Source organism: Gasterosteus aculeatus, chromosome 13 (genome assembly GCF_964276395.1).
Source record: "Gasterosteus aculeatus chromosome 13, fGasAcu3.hap1.1, whole genome shotgun sequence".
NCBI lineage: Eukaryota > Metazoa > Chordata > Actinopteri > Perciformes > Gasterosteidae > Gasterosteus > Gasterosteus aculeatus.
Genome location: NC_135701.1, coordinates 877,482 through 893,912, shown reverse-complemented (window position 1 = coordinate 893,912; position 16,431 = coordinate 877,482). Strand labels below are relative to the sequence as shown.

Genomic DNA, 16,431 nt, shown 5'->3' with positions numbered 1-16,431 from the left:
GGACTTTACAGAAATTAAAACACTTGTCTTAACCTTTTTGTCAGAAGTGGGATTTGAACCCACGCCTCCAGGGGAGACTGCGACCTTAACGCAGCGCCTTAGACCACTCGGCCATCCTGACTGTAAAATACCTCAAACACTGAAATTATGACAAATAGCAGGATAACCTATATTTCATATATCATTGAATTGCACATCCTTTTTTACAAAAGAGCGAGAAATATCAGCTCTGATACCTGCAGCGTCCTCCCTTGTGGCACTTACACATTCACGTAACTGGACATTTATTTGTTACATGAATGCCTTTTTCACGGTTTCCCTCGCAACCTCTTGTTTTGGACTTTACAGAAATTAAAACACTTGTCTTAACCTTTTTGTCAGAAGTGGGATTTGAACCCACGCCTCCAGGGGAGACTGCGACCTTAACGCAGCGCCTTAGACCACTCGGCCATCCTGACTGTAAAATACCTCAAACACTGAAATGATGACAAATACTAGGATAACCTACATTTCATATATCATTGAATTGCACATCCTTTTTCACAAAAGAGCGAGAAATATCATGTCTGATACCTGCAGCGTCCTCCCTTGAGGCACTTCGGATTCACTTGTTACATGAATGCCTTCTTCACGGTTTCCCTCACAACCTCATGTTTTGGACTTTACGGAAATTGAAACACTTCTTATAACCTTTTGTCAGAAGTGGGATTTGAACCCACGCCTCCAGGGGAGACTGCGACCTTAACGCAGCGCCTTAGACCACTCGGCCATCCTGACTGTAAAATACCTCAAACACTGAAATTATGACAAATACTAGGATAACCTGTATTTCATCTATCATTGAATTGCACATCCTTTTTTACAAAGGAGCGAGAAATATCAGGTCTGATACCTGCAGCGTCCTCCCTTGTGGCACATACACATTCACGTAACTGGACATTTATTTGTTACATGAATGCCTTTTTCACGGTTTCCCTCGCAACCTCTTGTTTTGGACTTTACAGAAATTAAAACACTTGTCTTAACCTTTTTGTCAGAAGTGGGATTTGAACCCACGCCTCCAGGGGAGACTGCGACCTTAACGCAGCGCCTTAGACCACTCGGCCATCCTGACTGTAAAATACCTCAAACACTGAAATTATGACAAATAGCAGGATAACCTATATTTCATATATCATTGAATTGCACATCCTTTTTTACAAAAGAGCGAGAAATATCAGCTCTGATACCTGCAGCGTCCTCCCTTGTGGCACATACACATTCACGTAACTGGACATTTATTGTTACATGAATGCCTTTTTCACGGTTTCCCTCGCAACCTCTTGTTTTGGACTTTACAGAAATTTAAAGAATTGTCTTAACCTTTTGCCAGAAGTGTGATTTGACCCCACGCCTCCAGGGGAGACTGCGACCTTAACGCAGCGCCTTAGACCACTCGGCCATCCTGACTGTAAAATACCTCAAACACTGAAATTATGACAAATACTAGGATAACCTGTATTTCATCTATCATTGAATTGCACATCCTTTTTTACAAAGGAGCGAGAAATATCAGGTCTGATACCTGCAGCGTCCTCCCTTGTGGCACATACACATTCACGTAACTGGACATTTATTTGTTACATGAATGCCTTTTTCACGGTTTCCCTCGCAACCTCTTGTTTTGGACTTTACAGAAATTAAAACACTTGTCTTAACCTTTTTGTCAGAAGTGGGATTTGAACCCACGCCTCCAGGGGAGACTGCGACCTTAACGCAGCGCCTTAGACCACTCGGCCATCCTGACTGTAAAATACCTCAAACACTGAAATTATGACAAATAGCAGGATAACCTATATTTCATATATCATTGAATTGCACATCCTTTTTTACAAAAGAGCGAGAAATATCAGCTCTGATACCTGCAGCGTCCTCCCTTGTGGCACTTACACATTCACGTAACTGGACATTTATTTGTTACATGAATGCCTTTTTCACGGTTTCCCTCGCAACCTCTTGTTTTGGACTTTACAGAAATTAAAACACTTGTCTTAACCTTTTTGTCAGAAGTGGGATTTGAACCCACGCCTCCAGGGGAGACTGCGACCTTAACGCAGCGCCTTAGACCACTCGGCCATCCTGACTGAAAAATACCTCAAACACTGAAATTATGACAAATACTAGGATAACCTACATTTCATATATCATTGAATTGCACATCCTTTTTTACAAAAGAGCGAGAAATATCAGGTCTGATACCTGCAGCGTCCTCCCTTGTGGCACATACACATTCACGTAAGTGGACATTTATTTGTTACATGAATGCCTTTTTCACGGTTTCCCTCGCAACCTCTTGTTTTGGACTTTACAGAAATTAAAACACTTGTCTTAACCTTTTTGTCAGAAGTGGGATTTGAACCCACGCCTCCAGGGGAGACTGCGACCTTAACGCAGCGCCTTAGACCACTCGGCCATCCTGACTGTAAAATACCTCAAACACTGAAATTATGACAAATAGCAGGATAACCTATATTTCATATATCATTGAATTGCACATCCTTTTTTACAAAAGAGCGAGAAATATCAGCTCTGATACCTGCAGCGTCCTCCCTTGTGGCACATACACATTCACGTAACTGGACATTTATTTGTTACATGAATGCCTTTTTCACGGTTTCCCTCGCAACCTCTTGTTTTGGACTTTACAGAAATTAAAACACTTGTCTTAACCTTCTGTCAGAAGTGGGATTAGAACCCACGCCTCCAGGGGAGACTGCGGCCTTAACGCAGCGCCTTAGACCACTCGGCCATCCTGACTGCAAAATACCTAAAACATTGAAAATATGACAAATAGCAGGATAACCTACATTTCATTTATCATTGAATTCCACATCCTTTTTTACAAAAGAGCGAGAAATATCAGCTCTGATACCTGCAGCGTCCTCCCTTGTGGCACTTACACATGTGTAAGGCACATACACATTCACGTAAGTGGACATTTATTTGTTACATGAATGCCTTTTTCACGGTTTCCCTCGCAACCTCTTGTTTTGGACTTTACAGAAATTTAAAAAATTGTCTTAACCTTCTGTCAGAAGTGGGATTTGAACCCACGCCTCCAGGGGAGACTGCGACCTTAACGCAGCGCCTTAGACCACTCGGCCATCCTGACTGTAAAATACCTCAAACACTGAAATTATGACAAATACTAGGATAACCTATATTTCATATATCATTGAATTGCACATCCTTTTTTACAAAAGAGCGAGAAATATCAGCTCTGATACCTGCAGCGTCCTCCCTTGTGGCACATACACATTCACGTAACTGGACATTTATTTGTTACATGAATGCCTTTTTCACGGTTTCCCTCGCAACCTCTTGTTTTGGACTTTACAGAAATTAAAACACTTGTCTTAACCTTTTTGTCAGAGGTGGGATTTGAACCCACGCCTCCAGGGGAGACTGCGACCTTAACGCAGCGCCTTAGACCACTCGGCCATCCTGACTGTAAAATACCTCAAACACTGAAATGATGACAAATACTAGGATAACCTACATTTCATATATCATTGAATTGCACATCCTTTTTTACAAAAGAGCGAGAAATATCATGTCTGATACCTGCAGCGTCCTCCCTTGAGGCACTTCGGATTCACTTGTTACATGAATGCCTTCTTCACGGTTTCCCTCACAACCTCATGTTTTGGACTTTACGGAAATTGAAACACTTCTTATAACCTTTTGTCAGAAGTGGGATTTGAACCCACGCCTCCAGGGGAGACTGCGACCTTAACGCAGCGCCTTAGACCACTCGGCCATCCTGACTGTAAAATACCTCAAACACTGAAATTATGACAAATACTAGGATAACCTGTATTTCATCTATCATTGAATTGCACATCCTTTTTTACAAAGGAGCGAGAAATATCAGGTCTGATACCTGCAGCGTCCTCCCTTGTGGCACATACACATTCACGTAACTGGACATTTATTTGTTACATGAATGCCTTTTTCACGGTTTCCCTCGCAACCTCTTGTTTTGGACTTTACAGAAATTAAAACACTTGTCTTAACCTTTTTGTCAGAAGTGGGATTTGAACCCACGCCTCCAGGGGAGACTGCGACCTTAACGCAGCGCCTTAGACCACTCGGCCATCCTGACTGTAAAATACCTCAAACACTGAAATTATGACAAATAGCAGGATAACCTATATTTCATATATCATTGAATTGCACATCCTTTTTTACAAAAGAGCGAGAAATATCAGCTCTGATACCTGCAGCGTCCTCCCTTGTGGCACTTACACATTCACGTAACTGGACATTTATTTGTTACATGAATGCCTTTTTCACGGTTTCCCTCGCAACCTCTTGTTTTGGACTTTACAGAAATTAAAACACTTGTCTTAACCTTTTTGTCAGAAGTGGGATTTGAACCCACGCCTCCAGGGGAGACTGCGACCTTAACGCAGCGCCTTAGACCACTCGGCCATCCTGACTGTAAAATACCTCAAACACTGAAATGATGACAAATACTAGGATAACCTACATTTCATATATCATTGAATTGCACATCCTTTTTCACAAAAGAGCGAGAAATATCATGTCTGATACCTGCAGCGTCCTCCCTTGAGGCACTTCGGATTCACTTGTTACATGAATGCCTTCTTCACGGTTTCCCTCACAACCTCATGTTTTGGACTTTACGGAAATTGAAACACTTCTTATAACCTTTTGTCAGAAGTGGGATTTGAACCCACGCCTCCAGGGGAGACTGCGACCTTAACGCAGCGCCTTAGACCACTCGGCCATCCTGACTGTAAAATACCTCAAACACTGAAATTATGACAAATACTAGGATAACCTGTATTTCATCTATCATTGAATTGCACATCCTTTTTTACAAAAGAGCGAGAAATATCAGGTCTGATACCTGCAGCGTCCTCCCTTGTGGCACATACACATTCACGTAAGTGGACATTTATTTGTTACATGAATGCCTTTTTCACGGTTTCCCTCGCAACCTCTTGTTTTGGACTTTACAGAAATTAAAACACTTGTCTTAACCTTTTTGTCAGAAGTGGGATTTGAACCCACGCCTCCAGGGGAGACTGCGACCTTAACGCAGCGCCTTAGACCACTCGGCCATCCTGACTGTAAAATACCTCAAACACTGAAATTATGACAAATAGCAGGATAACCTATATTTCATATATCATTGAATTGCACATCCTTTTTTACAAAAGAGCGAGAAATATCAGCTCTGATACCTGCAGCGTCCTCCCTTGTGGCACATACACATTCACGTAACTGGACATTTATTGTTACATGAATGCCTTTTTCACGGTTTCCCTCGCAACCTCTTGTTTTGGACTTTACAGAAATTTAAAGAATTGTCTTAACCTTTTGCCAGAAGTGTGATTTGACCCCACGCCTCCAGGGGAGACTGCGACCTTAACGCAGCGCCTTAGACCACTCGGCCATCCTGACTGTAAAATACCTCAAACACTGAAATTATGACAAATACTAGGATAACCTATATTTCATCTATCATTGAATTGCACATCCTTTTTTACAAAGGAGCGAGAAATATCAGGTCTGATACCTGCAGCGTTCTCCCTTGTGGCACGTACACATTCACGTAAGTGGACATTTATTTGTTACATGAATGCCTTTTTCACAGTTTCCCTCGCAACCTCTTGTTTTGGACTTTACAGAAATTAAAACACTTGTCTTAACCTTTTTGTCAGAAGTGGGATTTGAACCCACGCCTCCAGGGGAGACTGCGACCTTAACGCAGCGCCTTAGACCACTCGGCCATCCTGACTGAAAAATACCTCAAACACTGAAATTATGACAAATACTAGGATAACCTACATTTCATATATCATTGAATTGCACATCCTTTTTTACAAAAGAGCGAGAAATATCAGGTCTGATACCTGCAGCGTCCTCCCTTGTGGCACATACACATTCACGTAAGTGGACATTTATTTGTTACATGAATGCCTTTTTCACGGTTTCCCTCGCAACCTCTTGTTTTGGACTTTACAGAAATTAAAACACTTGTCTTAACCTTTTTGTCAGAAGTGGGATTTGAACCCACGCCTCCAGGGGAGACTGCGACCTTAACGCAGCGCCTTAGACCACTCGGCCATCCTGACTGTAAAATACCTCAAACACTGAAATTATGACAAATAGCAGGATAACCTATATTTCATATATCATTGAATTGCACATCCTTTTTTACAAAAGAGCGAGAAATATCAGCTCTGATACCTGCAGCGTCCTCCCTTGTGGCACATACACATTCACGTAACTGGACATTTATTTGTTACATGAATGCCTTTTTCACGGTTTCCCTCGCAACCTCTTGTTTTGGACTTTACAGAAATTAAAACACTTGTCTTAACCTTCTGTCAGAAGTGGGATTAGAACCCACGCCTCCAGGGGAGACTGCGGCCTTAACGCAGCGCCTTAGACCACTCGGCCATCCTGACTGCAAAATACCTAAAACATTGAAAATATGACAAATAGCAGGATAACCTACATTTCATTTATCATTGAATTCCACATCCTTTTTTACAAAAGAGCGAGAAATATCAGCTCTGATACCTGCAGCGTCCTCCCTTGTGGCACTTACACATGTGTAAGGCACATACACATTCACGTAAGTGGACATTTATTTGTTACATGAATGCCTTTTTCACGGTTTCCCTCGCAACCTCTTGTTTTGGACTTTACAGAAATTTAAAAAATTGTCTTAACCTTCTGTCAGAAGTGGGATTTGAACCCACGCCTCCAGGGGAGACTGCGACCTTAACGCAGCGCCTTAGACCACTCGGCCATCCTGACTGTAAAATACCTCAAACACTGAAATTATGACAAATACTAGGATAACCTATATTTCATATATCATTGAATTGCACATCCTTTTTTACAAAAGAGCGAGAAATATCAGCTCTGATACCTGCAGCGTCCTCCCTTGTGGCACATACACATTCACGTAACTGGACATTTATTTGTTACATGAATGCCTTTTTCACGGTTTCCCTCGCAACCTCTTGTTTTGGACTTTACAGAAATTAAAACACTTGTCTTAACCTTTTTGTCAGAAGTGGGATTTGAACCCACGCCTCCAGGGGAGACTGCGACCTTAACGCAGCGCCTTAGACCACTCGGCCATCCTGACTGTAAAATACCTCAAACACTGAAATGATGACAAATACTAGGATAACCTACATTTCATATATCATTGAATTGCACATCCTTTTTTACAAAAGAGCGAGAAATATCATGTCTGATACCTGCAGCGTCCTCCCTTGAGGCACTTCGGATTCACTTGTTACATGAATGCCTTCTTCACGGTTTCCCTCACAACCTCATGTTTTGGACTTTACGGAAATTGAAACACTTCTTATAACCTTTTGTCAGAAGTGGGATTTGAACCCACGCCTCCAGGGGAGACTGCGACCTTAACGCAGCGCCTTAGACCACTCGGCCATCCTGACTGTAAAATACCTCAAACACTGAAATTATGACAAATACTAGGATAACCTGTATTTCATCTATCATTGAATTGCACATCCTTTTTTACAAAGGAGCGAGAAATATCAGGTCTGATACCTGCAGCGTCCTCCCTTGTGGCACATACACATTCACGTAACTGGACATTTATTTGTTACATGAATGCCTTTTTCACGGTTTCCCTCGCAACCTCTTGTTTTGGACTTTACAGAAATTAAAACACTTGTCTTAACCTTTTTGTCAGAAGTGGGATTTGAACCCACGCCTCCAGGGGAGACTGCGACCTTAACGCAGCGCCTTAGACCACTCGGCCATCCTGACTGTAAAATACCTCAAACACTGAAATTATGACAAATAGCAGGATAACCTATATTTCATATATCATTGAATTGCACATCCTTTTTTACAAAAGAGCGAGAAATATCAGCTCTGATACCTGCAGCGTCCTCCCTTGTGGCACTTACACATTCACGTAACTGGACATTTATTTGTTACATGAATGCCTTTTTCACGGTTTCCCTCGCAACCTCTTGTTTTGGACTTTACAGAAATTAAAACACTTGTCTTAACCTTTTTGTCAGAAGTGGGATTTGAACCCACGCCTCCAGGGGAGACTGCGACCTTAACGCAGCGCCTTAGACCACTCGGCCATCCTGACTGTAAAATACCTCAAACACTGAAATGATGACAAATACTAGGATAACCTACATTTCATATATCATTGAATTGCACATCCTTTTTCACAAAAGAGCGAGAAATATCATGTCTGATACCTGCAGCGTCCTCCCTTGAGGCACTTCGGATTCACTTGTTACATGAATGCCTTCTTCACGGTTTCCCTCACAACCTCATGTTTTGGACTTTACGGAAATTGAAACACTTCTTATAACCTTTTGTCAGAAGTGGGATTTGAACCCACGCCTCCAGGGGAGACTGCGACCTTAACGCAGCGCCTTAGACCACTCGGCCATCCTGACTGTAAAATACCTCAAACACTGAAATTATGACAAATACTAGGATAACCTGTATTTCATCTATCATTGAATTGCACATCCTTTTTTACAAAGGAGCGAGAAATATCAGGTCTGATACCTGCAGCGTCCTCCCTTGTGGCACATACACATTCACGTAAGTGGACATTTATTTGTTACATGAATGCCTTTTTCACGGTTTCCCTCGCAACCTCTTGTTTTGGACTTTACAGAAATTAAAACACTTGTCTTAACCTTTTTGTCAGAAGTGGGATTTGAACCCACGCCTCCAGGGGAGACTGCGACCTTAACGCAGCGCCTTAGACCACTCGGCCATCCTGACTGTAAAATACCTCAAACACTGAAATTATGACAAATAGCAGGATAACCTATATTTCATATATCATTGAATTGCACATCCTTTTTTACAAAAGAGCGAGAAATATCAGCTCTGATACCTGCAGCGTCCTCCCTTGTGGCACATACACATTCACGTAACTGGACATTTATTGTTACATGAATGCCTTTTTCACGGTTTCCCTCGCAACCTCTTGTTTTGGACTTTACAGAAATTTAAAGAATTGTCTTAACCTTTTGCCAGAAGTGTGATTTGACCCCACGCCTCCAGGGGAGACTGCGACCTTAACGCAGCGCCTTAGACCACTCGGCCATCCTGACTGTAAAATACCTCAAACACTGAAATTATGACAAATACTAGGATAACCTATATTTCATCTATCATTGAATTGCACATCCTTTTTTACAAAGGAGCGAGAAATATCAGGTCTGATACCTGCAGCGTTCTCCCTTGTGGCACATACACATTCACGTAAGTGGACATTTATTTGTTACATGAATGCCTTTTTCACAGTTTCCCTCGCAACCTCTTGTTTTGGACTTTACAGAAATTAAAACACTTGTCTTAACCTTTTTGTCAGAAGTGGGATTTGAACCCACGCCTCCAGGGGAGACTGCGACCTTAACGCAGCGCCTTAGACCACTCGGCCATCCTGACTGTAAAATACCTCAAACACTGAAATTATGACAAATACTAGGATAACCTACATTTCATATATCATTGAATTGCACATCCTTTTTTACAAAAGAGCGAGAAATATCAGGTCTGATACCTGCAGCGTCCTCCCTTGTGGCACATACACATTCACGTAACTGGACATTTATTTGTTACATGAATGCCTTTTTCACGGTTTCCCTCGCAACCTCTTGTTTTGGACTTTACAGAAATTTAAAAAATTGTCTTAACCTTCTGTCAGAAGTGGGATTTGAACCCACGCCTCCAGGGGAGACTGCGACCTTAACGCAGCGCCTTAGACCACTCGGCCATCCTGACTGTAAAATACCTCAAACATTGAAATCATGACAAATAGCAGGATAACCTACATTTCATTTATCATTGAATTGCACATCCTTTTTTACAAAAGAGCGAGAAATATCAGCTCTGATACCTGCAGCGTCCTCCCTTGTGGCACATACACATTCACGTAAGTGGACATTTATTTGTTACATGAATGCCTTTTTCACGGTTTCCCTCGCAACCTCTTGTTTTGGACTTTACAGAAATTTAAAGAATTGTCTTAACCTTTTGCCAGAAGTGTGATTTGACCCCACGCCTCCAGGGGAGACTGCGACCTTAACGCAGCGCCTTAGACCACTCGGCCATCCTGACTGTAAAATACCTCAAACATTGAAATCATGACAAATAGCAGGATAACCTACATTTCATATATCATTGAATTGCACATCCTTTTTTACAAAAGAGCGAGAAATATCAGCTCTGATACCTGCAGCGTCCTCCCTTGTGGCACTTACACATTCACGTAAGTGGACATTTATTCGTTACATGAATGCCTTTTTCACGGTTTCCCTCGCAACCTCTTGTTTTGGACTTTACAGAAATTTAAAGAATTGTCTTAACCTTCTGTCAGAATTGGGATTTGAACCCACGCCTCCAGGGGAGACTGCGGCCTCAACGCAGCGCCTTAGACCACTCGGCCATCCTGACTGCAAAATACCTAAAACATTGAAAATATGACAAATAGCAGGATAACCTACATTTCATTTATCATTGAATTGCACATCCTTTTTTACAAAAGAGCGAGAAATATCAGCTCTGATACCTGCAGCGTCCTCCCTTGTGGCACTTACACATGTGTAAGGCACATACACATTCACGTAAGTGGACATTTATTTGTTACATGAATGCCTTTTTCACGGTTTCCCTCGCAACCTCTTGTTTTGGACTTTACAGAAATTTAAAAAATTGTCTTAACCTTCTGTCAGAAGTGGGATTTGAACCCACGCCTCCAGGGGAGACTGCGACCTTAACGCAGCGCCTTAGACCACTCGGCCATCCTGACTGTAAAATAACTCAAACACTGAAATTATGACAAATACTAGGATAACCTATATTTCATCTATCATTGAATTGCACATCCTTTTTTACAAAGGAGCGAGAAATATCAGGTCTGATACCTGCAGCGACCTCCCTTGTGGCACATACACATTCACGTAAGTGGACATTTATTTGTTACATGAATGCCTTTTTCACGGTTTCCCTCGCAACCTCTTGTTTTGGACTTTACAGAAATTAAAACACTTGTCTTAACCTTCTGTCAGAAGTGGGATTTGAACCCACGCCTCCAGGGGAGACTGCGACCTTAACGCAGCGCCTTAGACCACTCGGCCATCCTGACTGTAAAATACCTCAAACACTGAAATTATGACAAATACTAGGATAACCTACATTTCATATATCATTGAATTGCACATCCTTTTTTACAAAAGAGCGAGAAATATCAGGTCTGATACCTGCAGCGTTCTCCCTTGTGGCACATACACATTCACGTAAGTGGACATTTATCCTGACTGTAAAATACCTCAAACATTGAAATTATGACAAATAGCAGGATAACCTACATTTCATATATCATTGAATTGCACATCCTTTTTTACAAAAGAGCGAGAAATATCAGCTCTGATACCTGCAGCGTCCTCCCTTGTGGCACTTACACATGTGTAAGGCACATACACATTCACATCCTTTTTTACAAAAGAGCGAGAAATATCAGCTCTGATACCTGCAGCGTCCTCCCTTGTGGCACATACACATTCACGTAAGTGGACATTTATTGTTACATGAATGCCTTTTTCACGGTTTCCCTCGTAACCTCTTGTTTTGGACTTTACAGATATTAAAACACTTGTCTTAACCTTTTTGTCAGAAGTGGGATTTGAACCCACGCCTCCAGGGGAGACTGCGACCTTAACGCAGCGCCTTAGACCACTCGGCCATCCTGACTGTAAAATACCTCAAACACTGAAATTATGACAAATACTAGGATAACCTACATTTCATATATCATTGAATTGCACATCCTTTTTTACAAAAGAGCGAGAAATATCAGGTCTGATACCTGCAGCGTCCTCCCTTGTGGCACATACACATTCACGTAACTGGACATTTATTTGTTACATGAATGCCTTTTTCACGGTTTCCCTCGCAACCTCTTGTTTTGGACTTTACAGAAATTTAAAAAATTGTCTTAACCTTCTGTCAGAAGTGGGATTTGAACCCACGCCTCCAGGGGAGACTGCGACCTTAACGCAGCGCCTTAGACCACTCGGCCATCCTGACTGTAAAATACCTCAAACATTGAAATCATGACAAATAGCAGGATAACCTACATTTCATTTATCATTGAATTGCACATCCTTTTTTACAAAAGAGCGAGAAATATCAGCTCTGATACCTGCAGCGTCCTCCCTTGTGGCACATACACATTCACGTAAGTGGACATTTATTTGTTACATGAATGCCTTTTTCACGGTTTCCCTCGCAACCTCTTGTTTTGGACTTTACAGAAATTTAAAGAATTGTCTTAACCTTTTGCCAGAAGTGTGATTTGACCCCACGCCTCCAGGGGAGACTGCGACCTTAACGCAGCGCCTTAGACCACTCGGCCATCCTGACTGTAAAATACCTCAAACATTGAAATCATGACAAATAGCAGGATAACCTACATTTCATATATCATTGAATTGCACATCCTTTTTTACAAAAGAGCGAGAAATATCAGCTCTGATACCTGCAGCGTCCTCCCTTGTGGCACTTACACATTCACGTAAGTGGACATTTATTCGTTACATGAATGCCTTTTTCACGGTTTCCCTCGCAACCTCTTGTTTTGGACTTTACAGAAATTTAAAGAATTGTCTTAACCTTCTGTCAGAATTGGGATTTGAACCCACGCCTCCAGGGGAGACTGCGGCCTCAACGCAGCGCCTTAGACCACTCGGCCATCCTGACTGCAAAATACCTAAAACATTGAAAATATGACAAATAGCAGGATAACCTACATTTCATTTATCATTGAATTGCACATCCTTTTTTACAAAAGAGCGAGAAATATCAGCTCTGATACCTGCAGCGTCCTCCCTTGTGGCACTTACACATGTGTAAGGCACATACACATTCACGTAAGTGGACATTTATTTGTTACATGAATGCCTTTTTCACGGTTTCCCTCGCAACCTCTTGTTTTGGACTTTACAGAAATTTAAAAAATTGTCTTAACCTTCTGTCAGAAGTGGGATTTGAACCCACGCCTCCAGGGGAGACTGCGACCTTAACGCAGCGCCTTAGACCACTCGGCCATCCTGACTGTAAAATAACTCAAACACTGAAATTATGACAAATACTAGGATAACCTATATTTCATCTATCATTGAATTGCACATCCTTTTTTACAAAGGAGCGAGAAATATCAGGTCTGATACCTGCAGCGACCTCCCTTGTGGCACATACACATTCACGTAAGTGGACATTTATTTGTTACATGAATGCCTTTTTCACGGTTTCCCTCCCAACCTCTTGTTTTGGACTTTACAGAAATTAAAACACTTGTCTTAACCTTCTGTCAGAAGTGGGATTTGAACCCACGCCTCCAGGGGAGACTGCGACCTTAACGCAGCGCCTTAGACCACTCGGCCATCCTGACTGTAAAATACCTCAAACACTGAAATTATGACAAATACTAGGATAACCTACATTTCATATATCATTGAATTGCACATCCTTTTTTACAAAAGAGCGAGAAATATCAGGTCTGATACCTGCAGCGTTCTCCCTTGTGGCACATACACATTCACGTAAGTGGACATTTATCCTGACTGTAAAATACCTCAAACATTGAAATTATGACAAATAGCAGGATAACCTACATTTCATATATCATTGAATTGCACATCCTTTTTTACAAAAGAGCGAGAAATATCAGCTCTGATACCTGCAGCGTCCTCCCTTGTGGCACTTACACATGTGTAAGGCACATACACATTCACATCCTTTTTTACAAAAGAGCGAGAAATATCAGCTCTGATACCTGCAGCGTCCTCCCTTGTGGCACATACACATTCACGTAAGTGGACATTTATTGTTACATGAATGCCTTTTTCACGGTTTCCCTCGTAACCTCTTGTTTTGGACTTTACAGATATTAAAACACTTGTCTTAACCTTCTGTCAGAAGTGGGATTTGAACCCACGCCTCCAGGGGAGACTGCGACCTTAACGCAGCGCCTTAGACCACTCGGCCATCCTGACTGTAAAATACCTCAAACACTGAAATTATGACAAATACTAGGATAACCTATATTTCATCTATCATTGAATTGCACATCCTTTTTTACAAAGGAGCGAGAAATATCAGGTCTGATACCTGCAGCGTTCTCCCTTGTGGCACATACACATTCACGTAAGTGGACATTTATTTGTTACATGAATGCCTTTTTCACAGTTTCCCTCGCAACCTCTTGTTTTGGACTTTACAGAAATTAAAACACTTGTCTTAACCTTTTTGTCAGAAGTGGGATTTGAACCCACGCCTCCAGGGGAGACTGCGACCTTAACGCAGCGCCTTAGACCACTCGGCCATCCTGACTGTAAAATACCTCAAACACTGAAATTATGACAAATACTAGGATAACCTACATTTCATATATCATTGAATTGCACATCCTTTTTTACAAAAGAGCGAGAAATATCAGGTCTGATACCTGCAGCGTCCTCCCTTGTGGCACATACACATTCACGTAACTGGACATTTATTTGTTACATGAATGCCTTTTTCACGGTTTCCCTCGCAACCTCTTGTTTTGGACTTTACAGAAATTTAAAAAATTGTCTTAACCTTCTGTCAGAAGTGGGATTTGAACCCACGCCTCCAGGGGAGACTGCGACCTTAACGCAGCGCCTTAGACCACTCGGCCATCCTGACTGTAAAATACCTCAAACATTGAAATCATGACAAATAGCAGGATAACCTACATTTCATTTATCATTGAATTGCACATCCTTTTTTACAAAAGAGCGAGAAATATCAGCTCTGATACCTGCAGCGTCCTCCCTTGTGGCACTTACACATGTGTAAGGCACATACACATTCACATCCTTTTTTACAAAAGAGCGAGAAATATCAGCTCTGATACCTGCAGCGTCCTCCCTTGTGGCACATACACATTCACGTAAGTGGACATTTATTGTTACATGAATGCCTTTTTCACGGTTTCCCTCGTAACCTCTTGTTTTGGACTTTACAGATATTAAAACACTTGTCTTAACCTTTTTGTCAGAAGTGGGATTTGAACCCACGCCTCCAGGGGAGACTGCGACCTTAACGCAGCGCCTTAGACCACTCGGCCATCCTGACTGTAAAATACCTCAAACACTGAAATTATGACAAATACTAGGATAACCTACATTTCATATATCATTGAATTGCACATCCTTTTTTACAAAAGAGCGAGAAATATCAGGTCTGATACCTGCAGCGTCCTCCCTTGTGGCACATACACATTCACGTAACTGGACATTTATTTGTTACATGAATGCCTTTTTCACGGTTTCCCTCGCAACCTCTTGTTTTGGACTTTACAGAAATTTAAAAAATTGTCTTAACCTTCTGTCAGAAGTGGGATTTGAACCCACGCCTCCAGGGGAGACTGCGACCTTAACGCAGCGCCTTAGACCACTCGGCCATCCTGACTGTAAAATACCTCAAACATTGAAATCATGACAAATAGCAGGATAACCTACATTTCATTTATCATTGAATTGCACATCCTTTTTTACAAAAGAGCGAGAAATATCAGCTCTGATACCTGCAGCGTCCTCCCTTGTGGCACATACACATTCACGTAAGTGGACATTTATTTGTTACATGAATGCCTTTTTCACGGTTTCCCTCGCAACCTCTTGTTTTGGACTTTACAGAAATTTAAAGAATTGTCTTAACCTTTTGCCAGAAGTGTGATTTGACCCCACGCCTCCAGGGGAGACTGCGACCTTAACGCAGCGCCTTAGACCACTCGGCCATCCTGACTGTAAAATACCTCAAACATTGAAATCATGACAAATAGCAGGATAACCTACATTTCATATATCATTGAATTGCACATCCTTTTTTACAAAAGAGCGAGAAATATCAGCTCTGATACCTGCAGCGTCCTCCCTTGTGGCACTTACACATTCACGTAAGTGGACATTTATTCGTTACATGAATGCCTTTTTCACGGTTTCCCTCGCAACCTCTTGTTTTGGACTTTACAGAAATTTAAAGAATTGTCTTAACCTTCTGTCAGAATTGGGATTTGAACCCACGCCTCCAGGGGAGACTGCGGCCTCAACGCAGCGCCTTAGACCACTCGGCCATCCTGACTGCAAAATACCTAAAACATTGAAAATATGACAAATAGCAGGATAACCTACATTTCATTTATCATTGAATTGCACATCCTTTTTTACAAAAGAGCGAGAAATATCAGCTCTGATACCTGCAGCGTCCTCCCTTGTGGCACTTACACATGTGTAAGGCACATACACATTCACGTAAGTGGACATTTATTTGTTACATGAATGCCTTTTTCACGGTTTC

The 16,431-nt window shown here is 41.8% G+C and overlaps 39 non-coding genes across 39 annotated transcripts; all 39 read right to left on the bottom strand.

The window, feature by feature from the left end:
• Positions 1-38: 38 nt before the first annotated feature.
• Positions 39-121, bottom strand: trnal-aag (transfer RNA leucine (anticodon AAG)). The gene has a single exon. It is a non-coding gene; the product is annotated as a tRNA-Leu (tRNA).
• Positions 122-375: 254 nt separating this feature from the next.
• Positions 376-458, bottom strand: trnal-aag (transfer RNA leucine (anticodon AAG)). The gene has a single exon. It is a non-coding gene; the product is annotated as a tRNA-Leu (tRNA).
• Positions 459-694: 236 nt separating this feature from the next.
• Positions 695-777, bottom strand: trnal-aag (transfer RNA leucine (anticodon AAG)). Its single transcript has one exon. It is a non-coding gene; the product is annotated as a tRNA-Leu (tRNA).
• A 254-nt stretch (positions 778-1,031) lies between these two features.
• trnal-aag (transfer RNA leucine (anticodon AAG)) lies at positions 1,032-1,114 on the bottom strand. The gene has a single exon. It is a non-coding gene; the product is annotated as a tRNA-Leu (tRNA).
• A 589-nt stretch (positions 1,115-1,703) lies between these two features.
• Positions 1,704-1,786, bottom strand: trnal-aag (transfer RNA leucine (anticodon AAG)). The gene has a single exon. It is a non-coding gene; the product is annotated as a tRNA-Leu (tRNA).
• A 254-nt stretch (positions 1,787-2,040) lies between these two features.
• On the bottom strand, positions 2,041-2,123 carry trnal-aag (transfer RNA leucine (anticodon AAG)). The gene has a single exon. It is a non-coding gene; the product is annotated as a tRNA-Leu (tRNA).
• Positions 2,124-2,377: 254 nt separating this feature from the next.
• Positions 2,378-2,460, bottom strand: trnal-aag (transfer RNA leucine (anticodon AAG)). The gene has a single exon. It is a non-coding gene; the product is annotated as a tRNA-Leu (tRNA).
• A 608-nt stretch (positions 2,461-3,068) lies between these two features.
• trnal-aag (transfer RNA leucine (anticodon AAG)) lies at positions 3,069-3,151 on the bottom strand. The gene has a single exon. It is a non-coding gene; the product is annotated as a tRNA-Leu (tRNA).
• A 254-nt stretch (positions 3,152-3,405) lies between these two features.
• trnal-aag (transfer RNA leucine (anticodon AAG)) lies at positions 3,406-3,488 on the bottom strand. The gene has a single exon. It is a non-coding gene; the product is annotated as a tRNA-Leu (tRNA).
• A 236-nt stretch (positions 3,489-3,724) lies between these two features.
• Positions 3,725-3,807, bottom strand: trnal-aag (transfer RNA leucine (anticodon AAG)). The gene has a single exon. It is a non-coding gene; the product is annotated as a tRNA-Leu (tRNA).
• A 254-nt stretch (positions 3,808-4,061) lies between these two features.
• trnal-aag (transfer RNA leucine (anticodon AAG)) lies at positions 4,062-4,144 on the bottom strand. Its single transcript has one exon. It is a non-coding gene; the product is annotated as a tRNA-Leu (tRNA).
• A 254-nt stretch (positions 4,145-4,398) lies between these two features.
• On the bottom strand, positions 4,399-4,481 carry trnal-aag (transfer RNA leucine (anticodon AAG)). Its single transcript has one exon. It is a non-coding gene; the product is annotated as a tRNA-Leu (tRNA).
• Positions 4,482-4,717: 236 nt separating this feature from the next.
• Positions 4,718-4,800, bottom strand: trnal-aag (transfer RNA leucine (anticodon AAG)). The gene has a single exon. It is a non-coding gene; the product is annotated as a tRNA-Leu (tRNA).
• A 254-nt stretch (positions 4,801-5,054) lies between these two features.
• trnal-aag (transfer RNA leucine (anticodon AAG)) lies at positions 5,055-5,137 on the bottom strand. Its single transcript has one exon. It is a non-coding gene; the product is annotated as a tRNA-Leu (tRNA).
• Positions 5,138-5,726: 589 nt separating this feature from the next.
• On the bottom strand, positions 5,727-5,809 carry trnal-aag (transfer RNA leucine (anticodon AAG)). The gene has a single exon. It is a non-coding gene; the product is annotated as a tRNA-Leu (tRNA).
• A 254-nt stretch (positions 5,810-6,063) lies between these two features.
• On the bottom strand, positions 6,064-6,146 carry trnal-aag (transfer RNA leucine (anticodon AAG)). Its single transcript has one exon. It is a non-coding gene; the product is annotated as a tRNA-Leu (tRNA).
• A 608-nt stretch (positions 6,147-6,754) lies between these two features.
• On the bottom strand, positions 6,755-6,837 carry trnal-aag (transfer RNA leucine (anticodon AAG)). The gene has a single exon. It is a non-coding gene; the product is annotated as a tRNA-Leu (tRNA).
• Positions 6,838-7,091: 254 nt separating this feature from the next.
• On the bottom strand, positions 7,092-7,174 carry trnal-aag (transfer RNA leucine (anticodon AAG)). Its single transcript has one exon. It is a non-coding gene; the product is annotated as a tRNA-Leu (tRNA).
• A 236-nt stretch (positions 7,175-7,410) lies between these two features.
• trnal-aag (transfer RNA leucine (anticodon AAG)) lies at positions 7,411-7,493 on the bottom strand. Its single transcript has one exon. It is a non-coding gene; the product is annotated as a tRNA-Leu (tRNA).
• Positions 7,494-7,747: 254 nt separating this feature from the next.
• trnal-aag (transfer RNA leucine (anticodon AAG)) lies at positions 7,748-7,830 on the bottom strand. The gene has a single exon. It is a non-coding gene; the product is annotated as a tRNA-Leu (tRNA).
• A 254-nt stretch (positions 7,831-8,084) lies between these two features.
• Positions 8,085-8,167, bottom strand: trnal-aag (transfer RNA leucine (anticodon AAG)). Its single transcript has one exon. It is a non-coding gene; the product is annotated as a tRNA-Leu (tRNA).
• Positions 8,168-8,403: 236 nt separating this feature from the next.
• trnal-aag (transfer RNA leucine (anticodon AAG)) lies at positions 8,404-8,486 on the bottom strand. Its single transcript has one exon. It is a non-coding gene; the product is annotated as a tRNA-Leu (tRNA).
• Positions 8,487-8,740: 254 nt separating this feature from the next.
• Positions 8,741-8,823, bottom strand: trnal-aag (transfer RNA leucine (anticodon AAG)). The gene has a single exon. It is a non-coding gene; the product is annotated as a tRNA-Leu (tRNA).
• A 589-nt stretch (positions 8,824-9,412) lies between these two features.
• trnal-aag (transfer RNA leucine (anticodon AAG)) lies at positions 9,413-9,495 on the bottom strand. Its single transcript has one exon. It is a non-coding gene; the product is annotated as a tRNA-Leu (tRNA).
• Positions 9,496-9,748: 253 nt separating this feature from the next.
• On the bottom strand, positions 9,749-9,831 carry trnal-aag (transfer RNA leucine (anticodon AAG)). The gene has a single exon. It is a non-coding gene; the product is annotated as a tRNA-Leu (tRNA).
• A 589-nt stretch (positions 9,832-10,420) lies between these two features.
• On the bottom strand, positions 10,421-10,503 carry trnal-gag (transfer RNA leucine (anticodon GAG)). Its single transcript has one exon. It is a non-coding gene; the product is annotated as a tRNA-Leu (tRNA).
• Positions 10,504-10,775: 272 nt separating this feature from the next.
• On the bottom strand, positions 10,776-10,858 carry trnal-aag (transfer RNA leucine (anticodon AAG)). The gene has a single exon. It is a non-coding gene; the product is annotated as a tRNA-Leu (tRNA).
• Positions 10,859-11,111: 253 nt separating this feature from the next.
• On the bottom strand, positions 11,112-11,194 carry trnal-aag (transfer RNA leucine (anticodon AAG)). The gene has a single exon. It is a non-coding gene; the product is annotated as a tRNA-Leu (tRNA).
• Positions 11,195-11,716: 522 nt separating this feature from the next.
• trnal-aag (transfer RNA leucine (anticodon AAG)) lies at positions 11,717-11,799 on the bottom strand. The gene has a single exon. It is a non-coding gene; the product is annotated as a tRNA-Leu (tRNA).
• Positions 11,800-12,052: 253 nt separating this feature from the next.
• trnal-aag (transfer RNA leucine (anticodon AAG)) lies at positions 12,053-12,135 on the bottom strand. The gene has a single exon. It is a non-coding gene; the product is annotated as a tRNA-Leu (tRNA).
• Positions 12,136-12,724: 589 nt separating this feature from the next.
• On the bottom strand, positions 12,725-12,807 carry trnal-gag (transfer RNA leucine (anticodon GAG)). The gene has a single exon. It is a non-coding gene; the product is annotated as a tRNA-Leu (tRNA).
• A 272-nt stretch (positions 12,808-13,079) lies between these two features.
• Positions 13,080-13,162, bottom strand: trnal-aag (transfer RNA leucine (anticodon AAG)). Its single transcript has one exon. It is a non-coding gene; the product is annotated as a tRNA-Leu (tRNA).
• A 253-nt stretch (positions 13,163-13,415) lies between these two features.
• On the bottom strand, positions 13,416-13,498 carry trnal-aag (transfer RNA leucine (anticodon AAG)). The gene has a single exon. It is a non-coding gene; the product is annotated as a tRNA-Leu (tRNA).
• Positions 13,499-14,019: 521 nt separating this feature from the next.
• Positions 14,020-14,102, bottom strand: trnal-aag (transfer RNA leucine (anticodon AAG)). The gene has a single exon. It is a non-coding gene; the product is annotated as a tRNA-Leu (tRNA).
• A 254-nt stretch (positions 14,103-14,356) lies between these two features.
• trnal-aag (transfer RNA leucine (anticodon AAG)) lies at positions 14,357-14,439 on the bottom strand. Its single transcript has one exon. It is a non-coding gene; the product is annotated as a tRNA-Leu (tRNA).
• Positions 14,440-14,692: 253 nt separating this feature from the next.
• On the bottom strand, positions 14,693-14,775 carry trnal-aag (transfer RNA leucine (anticodon AAG)). The gene has a single exon. It is a non-coding gene; the product is annotated as a tRNA-Leu (tRNA).
• Positions 14,776-15,124: 349 nt separating this feature from the next.
• trnal-aag (transfer RNA leucine (anticodon AAG)) lies at positions 15,125-15,207 on the bottom strand. The gene has a single exon. It is a non-coding gene; the product is annotated as a tRNA-Leu (tRNA).
• A 253-nt stretch (positions 15,208-15,460) lies between these two features.
• On the bottom strand, positions 15,461-15,543 carry trnal-aag (transfer RNA leucine (anticodon AAG)). The gene has a single exon. It is a non-coding gene; the product is annotated as a tRNA-Leu (tRNA).
• A 589-nt stretch (positions 15,544-16,132) lies between these two features.
• trnal-gag (transfer RNA leucine (anticodon GAG)) lies at positions 16,133-16,215 on the bottom strand. Its single transcript has one exon. It is a non-coding gene; the product is annotated as a tRNA-Leu (tRNA).
• Positions 16,216-16,431: the final 216 nt, after the last annotated feature.